A 16,663-nucleotide genomic window follows, 5' to 3' on the forward strand; every position below is an offset into this window, starting at 1 on the left:
ACAAGAATATAACTACTATAATACTGCCCTTATGTACAAGAATATAACTACTATAATACTGCCCCCTATGTACAAGAATATAACTACTATAATACTGCTCCTATATACAAGAATATAACTACTATAATACTGCTCCTATATACAAGAATATAACTACTATAATACTGCCCCCTATGTACAAGAATATAACTACTATAATACTGCCCTTATGTACAAGAATATAACTGCTATAATACTGCCCCTATATACAAGAATATAACTGCTATAATACTGCTTCTATGTTACATAGAGGCAGTATTATAGCAGTTATATTCTTGTATATAGGTGCAGTATTATAGCAGTTATATTCTTCTACATAGACTATGTAGAAGAATATAACTACTATAATACTGCCCTGTATAGAGACAATACAGTTAATGGTTACACTGATTCTATTATGCAGTCTCTCTGGATCTTCATGTATAGTTTCCAGTGTATAGATCTGTTGGTTGCTGCTTGGTTTGATGCGTTTCTTCCCCGTGGATTGTGTAGTGTGGGGTTGTGTTAGATCAGTCTCGGACTTTCCTGTTTTTCGTTATTTCTATAATGCGGCTCTGTGCATAGGATGGAAAAGGTAAAAAGAGACACTTCCCAGTGATTTTGGGCTGCAGCTTTGCTCCCATCCGGCCCCTCCTCTGGTTACTGCCAGCAACTTTCTGCCAGAAGCTTTTCCTGCCATATGAGAAACATCTGCGGTGAACACGCCACATCTGGCCGCCAGCGCCGGCGAGCGGGAAGCCCAAGGTGTTAATGGAACTCTTTGGCTTTTCACATGGAGAGACTTTTCTGCTGCCTGAGGACGGCGCACCGGGGTGGGCTCCACTGGGTCACAGGGGCCATCTCCACCTGTAATTGGTTTCCGCTTCTTAAAATCTACATAACCATCACCCTCCAGAGAGGAATCCAAGTATTTGCCCTTTTTCTGTCTCGGATATTGGTAACACAGTGAGATTTAAGGATAATCCACCTGAAAGGGTCTATGCACCTTGTACATTATACTCCTTCTTCTCTATTTATCCTGAGTTATAGCTCATATTATACTCCAGAGCTGCACTCACTATTCTGCTGGTGCAGTCACTGTGCACATACATTACATTATATATCCTGTACTGATCCTGAGTTACATCCTGTACTATACTTCAGAGCTGCACTCACTATTCTGCTGGTGAGTTCCCTGTGTACATACACTGCATTCTGTATTATACTCCAGAGCTGCACTCACTATTCTGCTGGTGTAGTCACTGTGTAAATACATTACATTACTTATCCTGTACTGATCCTGAGTTACATCCTATATCATACTCCAGAGCTGCACTCACTATTCTGCTGGTGCAGTCACTGTGTACATACATTACATTACTTATCCTGCACTGATCCTGAGTTACATCCTGTATTATACTCCAGAGCTGCACTCACTATTCTGCTGGTGCAGTCACTGTGTACATACATTACATTACTTATCCTGTACTGATCCTGAGTTACATCCTGTATTATACTCCAGAGCTGCACTCACTATTCTGCCGGTTCAGTCACTGTGTACATATATTACATTACTTATCCTGTACTTAATCCTAAGTTACCTCCTGTATTATACTCCAGAGCTGCACTCACTATTCTGCCGGTTCAGTCACTGTGTACATATATTACATTACTTATCCTGTACTGATCCTGAGTTACATCCTGTATTATACTTCAGAGCTGCACTCACTATTCTGCTGGTGAGTTCCCTGTGTACATACACTGCGTTCTGTATTATACTCCAGAGCTGCACTCACTATTCTGCTGGTGCAGTCACTGTGTACATACATTACATTACTTATCCTGTACTGATCCTGAGTTACATCCTGTATTATACTCCAGAGCTGCACTCAATATTCTGCTGGTGCAGTCACTGTGCACATACATTACATTATATATCCTGTACTGATCCTGAGTTACATCCTGTACTATACTTCAGAGCTGCACTCACTATTCTGCTGGTGAGTTCCCTGTGTACATACACTGCATTCTGTATTATACTCCAGAGCTGCACTCACTATTCTGCTGGTGTAGTCACTGTGTAAATACATTACATTACTTATCCTGTACTGATCCTGAGTTACATCCTATATCATACTTCAGAGCTGCACTCACTTTTCTGCTGGTGCAGTCACTGTGTACATACATTACATTACTGATCCTGAGTTACATCCTGTATTATCCTCCAGAGCTGCACTCACTATGCTGCTGGTGGAGTCACAGCTTATTTTATAATATTTATAAATCTGCCTCATCAGGGCAAGAATTTACCAACATTCTTTCTAGTTTAGTGACTGCCTATAGATTGTTTTAGTAATTTGCATTGTGATGAGTATCATTTTTACATCACAAAAAATCATAAAGCCCCTTAAAGGGCTGGTGTGAGCAGGGGACCTTGCGTGCCCTGCAGGATTTTAATCCATGATGATTTAGTGTGCTACTAACAGTAATCTTAGAGACTGTGGTCCCTGCTTTTTTTCAAGCCTTTGACCAGGTCCTTCCGTGTAGTTCTGGGCTGATTTCTGACCTTTCTCAGAATCATCTTTACCCCTTGAGGCGAGATCTTGCAGGGAGCCCCAGACCGAGTAAGATTGATTTGTTTCTTCCATGTTCTAATAATTACTCCAACAGTTGTTGCCTTCTCACCAAGCTGCTTGCCTATTGTCCTGTAGCCCATCCCAGCCTTGTGCAGTTATACAATTTTGTCCCCGGTGTCCTTAGTCAGCTCTTTGGTCTTGGCTATTGTGGAGAGGTTGGAGCGTGATTGATTTTCTGTGGACAGGTGTCTTATATACAGGTAACAAGTTCAGACAGGTGCAATTACTACAGGTAATGAGGGCAGAGTAGAAGCTTCTTGCAGAAAAAAACAGGCCTGTGAGAGCAGAATTCTTGCTGGTTGGTCAGTGATTAAATACTTATTTCATGCAAGAAAAAAGGAAATGAATTAGTTAAATATTATACAACTAGAAGGTTGCCCGATTCTAACGTATCGGGTAGTCTAGAATGTGTATGTAGGTTAGCAGATTGAATAATAATATAATCAGCAAGTCTTGAATAATGATGGTTCATTTTTTGCTCGTTGGTCTCCTGCTGTGCAGCACGCATCGGCGTGTTTGACAGTGGGAGACCATCGATCTGTATGGGCAGGGAGCCGGCGTACACTGGTAACCATGTTACACAATCGGGTAACTATGCAAAGCGCTTTGCTTAGTTACCCGATGTGTACCATGGTTACCAGCATACGCCGGCTCAAGCACACATGTGGCGGGAGCCGGGGGTAAGGTGGTAACCATGGTACACATTGGGTAACTATGCAAAGCGACAGTGCTGGTTTATTTTTTGCTTGTTGGTCTCCTGCTGTGCAGCAGGCATCGGCGTGTTTGACAGTGGGAGACCAACGATCTGAATGGGCAGGGAGCCGGGATAAGCTAGTAACTATGGTACACATCGGGTAACTATGCAAAGCGGTTTCTATAGTTACCCGATGTGTACCATGGTTACCAGCCTACGCCGGCTCAGGCACACGTGAGCCGGGGTAAGCTAGTGGTTTCACACATCCGGCTTTTCTCCACTTTCTCGGATCCTGCACGCTGCCGTAGGCTGGTTTCAGACGTCCGTGTTTTAGGTACGTGTGACGTGCATTTTGTAACACGGATGTCACACGTACCCATGTTATTCTATGATGTGCCTCACACGTCCATGTTTGCACACGGACCGTGTGACTTTTCATGACCCCGCACGCACACACGCAGGTATCTTCGGCAGCACGGATGTCACACGGATCGCACACTAATGTGATCCGTGCGACATCAGTGTAGAACATACCGGAGAAAATATGGGTCTTTTAAATAAAAATATTTTCTATATTTACTTCTCTCCAGAGATGCTGTCTCCGGCTCTGCTGCCTCCCGCTCCTTATCGCCACTCATTATACTCACTGAATATTCAGTGCCCTGAGGAGCTGGAAGCAGGAACAGCGCTGGGGACTTCAGTGCCGGGGACCGCATCGCTGGGTGAGTGTACAGCAGAGTGTGTGTGTGTGTGTGTGTACATGTGCGCTATGTGTGTATGCGCTCGGTGTATCCGTGTGTGTGTGTGTGTGTGTGTGTGTATATACATGTATGTGTGCTATGTGTGACACGGACGTCTGAAGGCAGCCTTACACTGTGTACAGGACAGTGGCTGCGCCGCAACTTCCTGGTCACATGACAACACGTGATCGGAGCTTGTCGCGCGGCAACTGTAGTGTACACAGTGCACAGGAGCGCGCCGGATCAGACAAAGTGTAGAAAAGGTAAGCGACAGTGCTGACGTGTGCCGGGAGCCGGGGTAAGCTAGTAACCATGTTACACATCGGGTAACTAAGGAAAGCGGTTTCTATAGTTACCCGATGTGTACTATGGATGCCAGCCTACGCCGGCTCTGGCACACGTGTGTCAGGAGGCGGGGTAAGCTAGTGGCTTTTCTCCACTTTGTCTTGCGCTGTCGGCTTCCGGTGCTGCAGCAGTCACCTGGGAGTCGGGTGTCTCCATGTGGGTTCGGGGAATGCGTGCGGGGGGGCGGGGCCAGGGCGAGCATCCAATGCGTGAGGGGGCGGGGCCTGGCCGAGCGGCCAATGCGTGCAGGGGGCCGGGGGAAGAGGCCAATCTGTGCAGGGGGCAGGGCCAGGCCGAGCTGAGCGGCCAATCCGTGCTGGGGGGCGGGGCCATGCCGAGCCCAGCAGCCAATCCGCTAGTTGTCACTGTAACGACACAATTGTCACTGTAACGACACAATTTTGGAGCAAGACAGACAGACAGAATAAGACAATTATATATATAGATGGGATTTTCTGTTTTTTTGTTTTTTTAATTCTCTCTTTCATAGTTGAAGTTACCTACGATAAAAATTTAAAGGTCTCTCCATTCTTTTAGGTGGGAAAACTTACAAAATCGGCAGAGGATCAAATACTTATTTTCCGAAGTGTATGATTCTCACCCACCCGGGGTCCAGTGCCGGCTCTCCTCCATTGAACCATTCTTTGGGTTTTGATTGCAGTGGTGACATCACGACTACAGCGCACATCAATCACTGAGCACACAGGCGGAGCGCTGAGCTCATTAATTGGCTACAGCAGTGATTTTCACTGTTGTTGTGATGTCACTGATACAGCCATAACACAAAGAATGGAGCAGCGGCGGAGAGCCGGCACTGGACACCGGCCATGATGGGGACATATATACTAGGATGGGGGCCATGGTGGGGATATATATACCAACATGAGGACATATATACCAGGATGGGGCCATTATGGGGACATATATACCAAGATGAGGACATATATACCAGGATTGGGCCATTATGGGGACATATATACCAGGATGGGGCCATGATGGTGACATATATACCAAGATGAGGACATATATACCAGGATGGGGCCATTATGGGGACATGTATACCAGGATTGGGCCATTATGGGGACATATATACTAGGATGGGGGCCATGATTGGAACATATATATCAAGATGGGGGACATGAATACCAGGATGGGCCCATTATGGGGACATGAATACCAGGATGGGGCCATTATGGGGACATATATACCAGGATGGGGACATTATGGGGACCTGTATCCCAGGATGGGGGCATTATGGGTACATACGTTACGTACGAGGATGGGGACAGGGATTTTTTGCCACTTTTGCTGTTGCAGCACTGTAGGTGTCACAATGCAACCCTATTCACTTCTATAATCCGACACTGAGCACATTTTTGTTGCATGACAGCTGTTTCGGCCATAGTTGTTGCATAGCCCTAGCCTTAAGGGGGCTTTACATGCTGCGACATCGCTAATGCGGAGTCGTTGGGGTCACGGAATTGGTGACGCACATCCGGCCGCATTAGCGATGCCGTTGCGTGTGACACCGATAAGCGATTTTGCATCGTTGCAAAAACGTGCAAAATCGCTAATCGGCGACACGGGGGTCCATTCTTAAAAATCGTTACTGCAGCAGTAACGAAGTTGTTCCTCGTTCCTGCGGCAGCACACATCGCTATGTGTGACACCGCAGTAACGAGGAAGCTCTCCTACCTGCCTCCCGGCTGCTATGCGGAAGGAAGGAGGTGGGCGGGATGTTACGTCCCGCTCATCTCCGCCCCTCCGCTACTATTGGGCGGCCGCTCAGTGACGCTTCAGTGACGTCGCACGGCCCGCCCCCTTAGAAAGGAGGCGGTACGCCGGTCACAACGACGTCGCCGGACAGGTAAGTATATGTGACGGCTCTAGGCGATGTTGTGCGGCACGGGCAGCGATTTGCCCGTGTCGCGCAACAGATGGGGGCGGGTGCCCACACTAGCGATATCGGGACCGATATCGCAGCGTGTAAAGCGGCCTTTAGTCTTCTATCTGGAGCCTAAAAAAAAATCATGCAGAAATACAATTGTGTTCTCAAATGCAGAATCCCAGTTTTTCTACATAAAACAAAAGTGGGAACACGCTGCAAAAACGCAACAATCCGAGCAGATTGTGCAATCCGGTGCAAACACCTACAGAAAAAAACAACATTTTTGCTCGTGGGAACTTAAGCCACACATGCAGTTTTTAGCATTTTCTTTGTTTCCTTTTTTTATGAGGGTCATGACCACTGGGTTAGCGCATTAATTAAACTAGCCTATTAAATGTGGGTCATGCAGTCTGTGTGTATACACTGCTTGTTTATTTAAAAGCTGTAGTGATCGCTGTTATTGTTCATTTTGAATGCAATGAACCTGTTTCCAGTCCATGGACTGATGGGAGAATCAGCACCTGCTGGTAAGTGATGAGACATCGGAGGATCTAAACAATCAACCAGAGCAGCGCTGGAGCTGAGCAAACACCCGCGCGCTGGCTCCAGCAGGTCATTGTGGGATTGTGGACAGTCCGCATCAGGTTACAATTTGAGCAAATTTCTTATTGTCCTCCACAGACAGAGGGAAAAACCTATAGAAGCCTCCCCTGCTGATGACCTCACATATGATGACGAGATGATGTCCACTGCGCCAGTATGGCAACTATGGGACAGGTTTTCGGGGAAACACGGTATTGTCATGTATTGTATCGCTGAGATGGGATCACCAGTGATTTATACTACCATGTTTTCCCAAAAATAAGACCTACCCCGAATATAAACCCTAGCTGGAATATTCAGCCTTTTTTTTTTTGAAGAATGCTTAAAATATATGCCCTGTTCCAAGAATAAGCCCTAGTGCATTTTTCGTGGCAAAAAAAATTATAAGACCCTGTCAACATGGTATGTGTATCGTCATGTATTGTACCGTTGATATGGGATCACCAGCCATTTATACTACCATCTTTTCCCAAAAATAAGACCTACCCTGAAAATAAGCCCTAGCCTGAATTTTTGGCCTTTTTTTGAGTATGCTTAAAATATAAAACCTACACCAAAAATAAGTCCTAGTGCATTTTTTTTGGACAAAAAAAATTATATAAGATCCTGTCTTATTTTCGGGGAAACATGATATATGTATCATCATGTATTGTACCGTTGAGATGGGATCACCAGTGGTTTACACTACCATGTTTTCCCAAAAAGAAGACCTACCCCGAAAATAAGCCCTAGCTGGGATATTCAGCCTCTTTGGAGTATGCTCCAAAAATAAGCCCTAGGGCATTTTTTGGGGCAAAATAATGATATAAAACTTTCTAATGTCTGCTCCACAATTTAGGATCTCTGCACAGGGTGTAACTGATTACTATTAGGCTATGTGCGGACGTTGCGTCGGAGTACCTGCAGTTTATTCTGCACGTTTTCCTTCCCTTGGTTTTTGACCAAATGGCTTTTGACCATTTTTTAGCGCTAAAAACGCATGCGTTTTTACCGCGTTTTTAGCGCTTTTTACCTGCGTTTTCACCTGCGTTTCTGCAGATGCGTTTTTGAGATCAAGACACTGAGAAATAAAGTTGAATTAGTCAAAAAGAATGAAAAAAGAGAAAAAAGTATAAAATTATCTTTTAATAAAACTATATGAAAAATTATCATTTTTAATGAGAAAATAGTGGTTATGCACATTTTATCAGAAAAATAGGTAAAGTTTATTATTTTTTAACATTTAAATTTTCGGTTATTGTGTGTGTGTAAAGGAACATTAGAACCCATTAATTTTTGGCCAGAAAAGCATGCGTTTTTGGAGCCAAAAACACAGTGGAAAAGCAGGTAAAAAGCATGAAAAACGCAGGAATTGTGCTTTTTGACCACAAATATGCAAATTAAACGCTGCGGAAAAAAAAGCAAAGTGCAGACAGGATTTCTGCTTTTCCCATAGACTTTGCTGGCAATCAAAAACGCATGCGTTTTAGCGCAAAAACGCTGCAGAAACGCGGAAAAAAACGCAACGTGCGAACATAGCCTTACAATATAAAGACTCAACGACAAGCGCTGACCATAAATTAGGGGATTGTAATAAAACATGATGAAGTGTAATATAATTACATAAGGAGAGTTAATATAATGTAATAAAACATAACGGGATAAAATGTAATAAAATACGTCGTATAATGGAATATATAATAGAATGGATGTAATATAATATTTTCGAAAATCTGATAATATAAAGTATAATGGGTAATTATAGGGTGGTCATGTGTTATGCAGATTTCTCAATCTGTTGGATGTAATTTTTCTCAATGCGTCTTCTATTAACACTAAACTTCCCGTGTGTGCAGGTTTTTTTGTTTTTTTTTTAGTCAAGCGAAGTGAAATGTAGATCTGCCATCTTTAAAGACTTTGCATATCTTTTTCTATGGGGCTACTGTCCTCTCTCTGCTATAAGAGATTAGTGACAGGTTCTGGTTCGGAGTCTCACTTTACCTTGTGGGACTCTGCTATTTAAATGTATTCCCTTTCCTTTGGTGAGGAGAGGGTTAATGTCAGAATTCCTTGCCAGCAAGCAGTCTCATTACCATCTCAGGTGTTTACGATTTGGAACCACTCCAAGTCCCTTTATATACCCTCTGTTACCAGCAGAGGGTGCCGGTTATTCTCTGATCTGATTAATTTGTATGCTTGGCCTGTATTCCCTTTCCCTGGGTGAGGAGAGGGTTAATGTCAGTATTCCCTGCCAGCAAGCAGTCTTATTACCATCTCTGGTGTTTCCGGTTTGAGACCACTCCCAGTTCCTTTATATACCTTCTGTTACCAGCAGAGGGTGCCGGTTATTCTCTGATCTGATTCTTTTGGATGCTTGGCCTGGAGGTGGAAGGAGCTGGTGTAGACCTCTCTTGAAGTTGCTTTGGTGGCTGCAGTCTCGGTCCTGACTGCAGAAATTTGTTGTTGTTTTCCCCCGTCTGTCTTCCTTTCCTGGTGTGTTGTTTCAGTGCAGTGGTGGGACTAGTGATCCTTACCTACCCGCACCATAGCCAGGGACTATTGTAGGGTCTTTTCAGGACTTCAGGTTCCTGCTCGGCGACAGGTGACTGGCTAGGGGTGCAGGGTACAGCAGCAGGTAAGTGTAGGAGGTGTCCATCTTCCCTCTCTCTAGTCTTAGAGCCCCCTCTTGTTACAGTGTCCCCAGTGTACCCCTTGCTTGTCGTGGTTGTACTCCTGTTTAATTGTATATTTGGCCTCACAACGGACTTTCCCCAGTCTGTGTCATGACAGTTACAGGCAGGTAATTGCCCGATGCTAATCTCTGGTCCCAGATCCCTCTTGATGGTGATATAGTGACTTCTGGTGACGTCATGTCCGCAGTATAGCTTATTCCCTACCGCTCTGCTCTAATAAGAAAAATCTCAGATAACCCCTTTAAGGCTACGATCGCACATTAGGGACATGTTTTGGGATTTTTTTTGTGCTATTGCAACAAAACCATAATGATATTGGAATATGCAATGTGTCAACGTAGCCTATTGGCTGGGTTTATACTGCGCGATGCACAGGGTTAAATGACTATCGATTGGCACAGTGTCACGCTAGGTACTGGGGAAGTACCAAGCGAGCGGCAAAAGGTAAGGTAAGGGGACCCCTGCGTCTAGGGAAGAGGGAGATGGTGACCCCTGACCAAACCTACCGCTGGTCCCCGGGGTCCCTCACCACCCTAGATAGGTTCTGCACCTGTACGCCGAGCCAGATACCTGACCCTAGGTGTTCCTAGTGCTGCACTCTAAGTAGGGAACGGATGGGATGAGCTTCTCGTCAACCCTAAAAATTAAAGGAAGACAAAAGGAAGGCTACAGGCGGAAAAGCATGAACTACTTATCCACAGATGACTCAGGCAGGAGTTTAGCAACGCAATCACAGATAAGTACAAGCTACCTGCTTGCAACCAGAGCTAGAATGAACTGTATAATATCACCAGCACCAGTCCAGGGAAGAATGGAGTATTTAAGCACCAAGAGATTACCGATAATCAGCAGCTGGGTGGAAGGCGAGCTCCTGCTGGGTCCAAAAGGGGGAAAAATTAAAAAACAGCAGTAAAGCTACCTATTACAATGAATACTGACAGCAGGAACAATGAAATGTCGGGGAGCATTTTGCGCAGCCAAACGCTGTGACCTTCGATTGCCAGAAACGACATGACTGTCTGCCACCCGTGACACACAGGTTCTGTGTAACGCCTGCCTGGATCCACAGACTCAGATGGGCTGTAATGGGGAGACTAGAGGGAAGCCACTCACCAAGCAGGACCCCCAGAACCCTGAAACCCTTTAACCCCTATACAGGGATTTGGAATTACACAGAGCCCTGGAGATCACTACCTGTGGAAGGCAGCAGTCCGATGAGAGTAGTAGTCAGGCAGGGTCAAATTAGGAATTGCGGAACAGGGACAGAATCGGCAGGCAAGGGCGTAATCAGAAAACGTAGCGGAGGTCAAATCCGGATCGGGCAGCGAGGTACAAAAACAGTAGGCAGGAGGGTAGTCCGAAAACACGCAGAAGTCAGCACACAGGAATCACCAAACAGAATAGGACGTAACAGGAGCCAGGAAAATCAGAACTATCTCTAGCAGTGGTCATGTGACAGGAGGGGTAATAAGAAGGGTGCGGTGTCTTCCCATTGGCTGTAGCTGAACGCTGGCAACTTCAGCTGGAAGACACATGCCACCTACAGTCAGCCAGCGGTACTGCAGATCCCAAAATGACCCAGCCCAGTGTATGATCGGAGCCTGCGCCCACCGCTGCTGCTGGCATCGACTCCTCTCCCATCACCAGCACCATCCACGGCAGGAACACGGAGTCGCCTGGTGATCGGAGCAGAAGTCGCTGGAGCAGACTCCGGCGGTGACGTAACATTCTGTAACTGACGTGTTTCAGTCCTGTTATGATCCTATGCTAGGATTAAGGATAATTGATGTGAAACGCGTCATATATCGTATCTGTATCGTATTTTGTGGATGCTTCAGCGAATCAGAATAAGATTTTTTGATTGGATCGCTGGTTCTGGATGTTTCCTGTTGCTTGTGTGCTGGTGATTGATCTGGACTTTTTCTGTTACAGTTCCTTTAGTATATAGGTATATATATGAAGATGCTATTATGCTCATTTCTGCTTTTTTTTTTTTTGTAAATCAAAGCCAGATCTGGCAATTTCTTCATCTTCCCAGTAAATGACCTCATATTCCAGATGAGCCGAGTGACTAGACAGATTCATGGTCGTACAGTGAGCTAACACGACAGGAGGCGACGGAACTTGTGGTTACGGGGGATGTTCTCGGTCTTAAAATAACCTCACAACAAACATGCAAGTCATTGGACGATGATCCTGAGCCGTCACTGTGGCTGATACAGACATAGAAGGAACAAATCCTAATGAGCTCATTCTCAGACAGACAAGATAGAGGCGGCCGAGATGTCAACACTTCCTGCCACAATCTGCAAGAATAAGTATATAAAGAACACTCAACATGCTCACACACTGCTCCGGAGACAGAGCCTCCTAACCTGAGACGTAAGGAATCTTCTGATACTTTGCTCATGAGCTTCATTATCATGTTTGGAGTCTGAAGATCTTGTGTCCCAATGCAAAATCTTTAACGGGACCCTTGGGACCATCTCAGGAACTTTGGGCCTGTATAAAATGAAAAATTTAACCCATGACCTTTCGTTAGTCCAAATTGTTTCCACCAACTTTACTCTCTTCCACACATATTCTTTAGTTCCTCTCATGTATACCAACCTTTCTCTCCATATGTCTCCTGGTCTCCACTAGTTCTGCTCAACCTTTCTCCCTTCCAGCAATTCCTCACCCCTCCAAAAACCCTTCTTGTCTCCACTAGCCTAGCTAATGTCTACTGGTTCCTCATCATGAATAAGCAGTCTTCAGAGGCGGGCAGGACTGGATTGTGTTCCCACAACTTCACCAAGGTTGTCAACTTTCCAGAAATTCTAGGACAGTCCGTAAAAATAGGGCACTTTTTTTGACCTGCGTGTAATATGAATTTAAGGTCAATGATAGTCATCTCCATATGAGTACAAGGAGCGCCAATCCATGGTACAATTATACAAGTCTACTCACCAACACCAGATGCCGAGGAGGAGGACGTTGAACTATTCTACAATCAAGTTCAAGAAGAAATCGACTAGACACTAAATCAAGACTCTCATTATCATAGGAGACTTTAATGCCAAAGTTGACCATGGCAAACGTGGAACCATTCTTGGAAACTTTAGACTTGGTGAACGAAACGAACCTGGAAGAAGATTCATTGACTTTTGTATGACAAATCAACTGTCCATCATGAATACTTTCTTCCAAAAATCACAAACTGAGACTCTACACCTGGACATCACCGAATGGTGCCTATAAGAATCAGATTGATTACATGTGTCCGCCAAAGATGGAGGTGTCGATCATTACCGCAAAAACAAGGCCAGGAGCTGACTGTGGAACTGTTTATGAACTTTTGACAGCAAAGATTATAGTCAAGTTGCGTAACCATCTAGACATGCAGTCGTTTCCAACTTTGATTTGACCCACATATCTGAAGTTGTTTAGAACGATGTACACAACCGATTATCAATGGACACGGATGAAAGAAAGCCTGAGCAATTATGGACACATCTAAAGATTATTATTTCTAAGGAAGCCAAAAAGAAAACAAACAAGAGGAAGAAGACCCCCGCAGGCATGGTTAACAGAAGAGACCATAGAGATCATCAAAGAAAGAGGAATGGCAAAAGCCAAGATAACAAGCAGGACGCAGACATCATCAGTAAAAGACTTAAAAAAGACATTTGAGCAGACAAAGAACTTTATTACCAAAAGATATGTCAAGAGATAGAAAACGAACTGCTGATGGGCAAGACCAGGAAGGTATACCAAAAATAAAAAAAGTACGACAAAGGTTTCAACCAAGAGTGGGAATGTTGAAAGACAACAATAGGAATAAACTAACTGAGCCAAAACAGATCAAGCAAAAATGGAAAGAATACACAGAGCACCTACAACTACAAGAACGACTCAGTGATATGGGAAGAAACTGAGACTGGAAATAATTGTGAACCGGACATTTTGAGGGACAAATTCATTGCAGCAATAAAGCTTGTGTCAAAAACAAAGCACCTGGATGTGACCATATTCTAATAGAACAAATAGTCTTCTGAACCAGCAGCTCATGTCATCACACTAGTCTGTCAACACATATAGACAACTGGTAAATGGCCCAAGGACTGGACAAGATCGGTGTTCATTCCTATTCTGAAGAAGGGAGATGCTACCGACTGTTGAATCTATCAGACAATTGCGCTCATACCAGCAAAATACTACAGAAGATCCTATAAAGACGGCTAATTTTGCTTCACCAATTACAGAAAAGCCTTTCACTGTGTTGATCACCAGAAACGTTGTTATATCATGAAGGATATTGGTGTGCCGAACCATCTGATTAGCCTCATCCGGAACCCTTATGTCGACCAAGAAGCAACAGTCTGAACAGAACACGATCACACGGCGTGGATCAAAGTAGAACGAGGAGTCAGACAAGGCAGCATCCGGACACCATTTCTCTTCAATGTATTTGCAGAAGCTATTTTCAGGAAGTCTGGACTTGCCGAAACAGAAGAAGGAACTAAAATTGTTGGACGAATCATCAACAATCATAAATACACAGACGATACAACATTGATAGCAACAAGCATAGATGGAATGAAAACTTATTACAGGGGGTCAAGATTGAAAGCTCGAACATGGGACTCCTACTCATTACAAAGAAGACAAAGATATTGACTACTGCCAGGTACGACCAGGACATATTTTAGATGGACGGCGAAGAATCTACTTGGATCAATGATCACTCAAGATGCAGCGACAACACTGATAGTGAATAGAATAGCTATGGGAAAATCAACAATGAAGTCACTGGACAAGGTCCTCAAATTGAGGAAAATTTCACTGGTGATGAAGATACGGCTCCTACATAGTCTGGTCTTCTCTGTAGTTACATATGGATGCGAAACCTGGCCATAAAGGAACAAGACAGAAGGAGAATCAATGCCTTCAAAATGTGGTGCTGGAGAAGGATGTTATCAATACCATGGATGACAGGAAAAATAAACAAATACATTTTGAAACAAATCAAGCCAGACATGTCATTCGAAGCAAAGATCACCGAGCTATGACTTGCCTGCTTTGGACACATCCTACGAAGAAAGCAAGCACTGGAGAAGGACATCATGGTCGGAAGAATAGAAGGAACGAGGCGAAGTGGAAGACCAGAAACCTCAGGGCTTGATACTATCATGAAAATAAGGAAAAAACCATGGTTGATGTAGGCTGTACAAGATCGATCTTCCTACAGAGCGTTCATCCATCAGCTGTTAATATGTTTTATTTATCTTTGCTTTTGTTTATTTTTTGTTCTTTTCTTGGATTTTAGTTTTATTTTTTTTATGGTTCTTTTAGATTTCTTATTTTACTACCAAATCTCGAGTATTTCTGTTCTTGTCTCCACTTCTCCCAGGTTTCAGTTCTTGGTTACATATTTTATGGATTTCTGTTCTTGGTCCCAGTTCTCCTTGATTTCTGTTCTTGGTTCCAGTTCTCCGGGATTTCTGTTCTTGGTCCCACTTCTCCTGGAATTCTCTTCTTGGTTCCACTTCTCCTAGATTTCTTTTCTTGGTCCCACTTCTCCTGGACTTCTGTTCTTGGTCCCACTTCTCGTGGACTTCTGTTCTTGGTCCCACTTCTCCTGGATTTCTTTTCTTGGTCCCACTTCTCCTGGATTTCTGTTCTTGGTCCCACTTATCCTGGATTTCTTTTCTTGGTCCCACCTATCCCGGATTTCTCTTCTTGGTCCCACTGATCCTGGATTTCTCTTCTTGGTCCCACTTATCCTGGATTTCTCTTCTTGGTCCCACCTATCCCGGATTTCTCTTCTTGGTCCCACTTATCCTGGATTTCTCTTCTTGATCCCACTTCTCCTGGATTTCTTTTCTTGGTCCCACTTCTCCTGGATTTCTGTTCTTGGTCCCACTTCTCCGGGATTTCTGTTCTTGGTCCCACTTCTCCTGGACTTCTGTTCTTGGTCTCACTTCTCCTGGACTTCTGTTCTTTGTCCCAGTTCTCCTTGATTTTTGTTCTTGGTTCCAGTTCTCCTGGATTTTTGTTCTTGGTTCCAGTTCTCCGGGATTTCTGTTCTTGGTCCCACTACTCCTGGATTCCTCTTCTTGGTCCCACTTCTCATGGATTTCTCTTCTTGGTTCCACTTCTCCGGGATTTCTGTTCTTGGTCCCACTTCTCCTGGATTTCTTTTCTTGGTCCCACTTCTCCTGGATTTCTCTTCTTGGTCCCACTTCTCCTGGATTTCTCTTCTTGGTCCCACTTCTCCTGGATTTCTCTTCTTGGTCCCACTTCTCCTGGATTTCTCTTCTTGGTCCCACTTCTCCTGGATTTCTCTTCTTGGTCCCACTTCTCCTGGATTTCTCTTCTTGGTCCCACTTCTCCTGGATTTCTCTTCTTGGTCCCACTTCTCCTGGATTTCTCTTCTTGGTCCCACTTCTCCTGGATTTCTCTTCTTGGTCCCACTTCTCCTGGATTTCTCTTCTTGGTCCCACTTCTCCTGGATTTCTCTTCTTGGTCCCACTTCTCCTGGATTTCTCTTCTTGGTCCCACTTCTCCTGGATTTCTTTTCTTGGTCCCACTTCTCCTGGATTTCTCTTCTTGGTCCCACTTCTCCTGGATTTCTTTTCTTGGTCCCACTTCTCCTGGATTTCTCTTCTTGGTCCCACGTCTCCTGGATTTCTCTTCTTGGTCCCACTTCTCTTGGATTTCTCTTCTTGGTCCCACTTCTCCTGGATTTCTCTTCTTGGTCCCACTTCTCCTGGATTTCTCTTCTTGGTCCCACTTCTCCTGGATTTCTCTTCTTGGTCCCACATCTCCTGGATTTCTTTTCTTGGTCCCACTTCTCCTGGATTTCTCTTCTTGGTCCCACTTCTCCTGGATTTCTTTTCTTGGTCCCACTTCTCCTGGATTTCTCTTCTTGGTCCCACTTCTCCTGGATTTCTTTTCTTGGTCCCACTTCTCCTGGATTTCTGTTGTTGGTCCCACTTCTCGTGGACTTATGTTCTCCTTGGTTCTAGTCCTTCTTAATTTCTAATTTAGTTTCCAGTTCTCTGAATTTCAGTTATTTGTAATCA

This window comes from Anomaloglossus baeobatrachus, chromosome 8, assembly GCF_048569485.1.
Source record: "Anomaloglossus baeobatrachus isolate aAnoBae1 chromosome 8, aAnoBae1.hap1, whole genome shotgun sequence".
NCBI lineage: Eukaryota > Metazoa > Chordata > Amphibia > Anura > Aromobatidae > Anomaloglossus > Anomaloglossus baeobatrachus.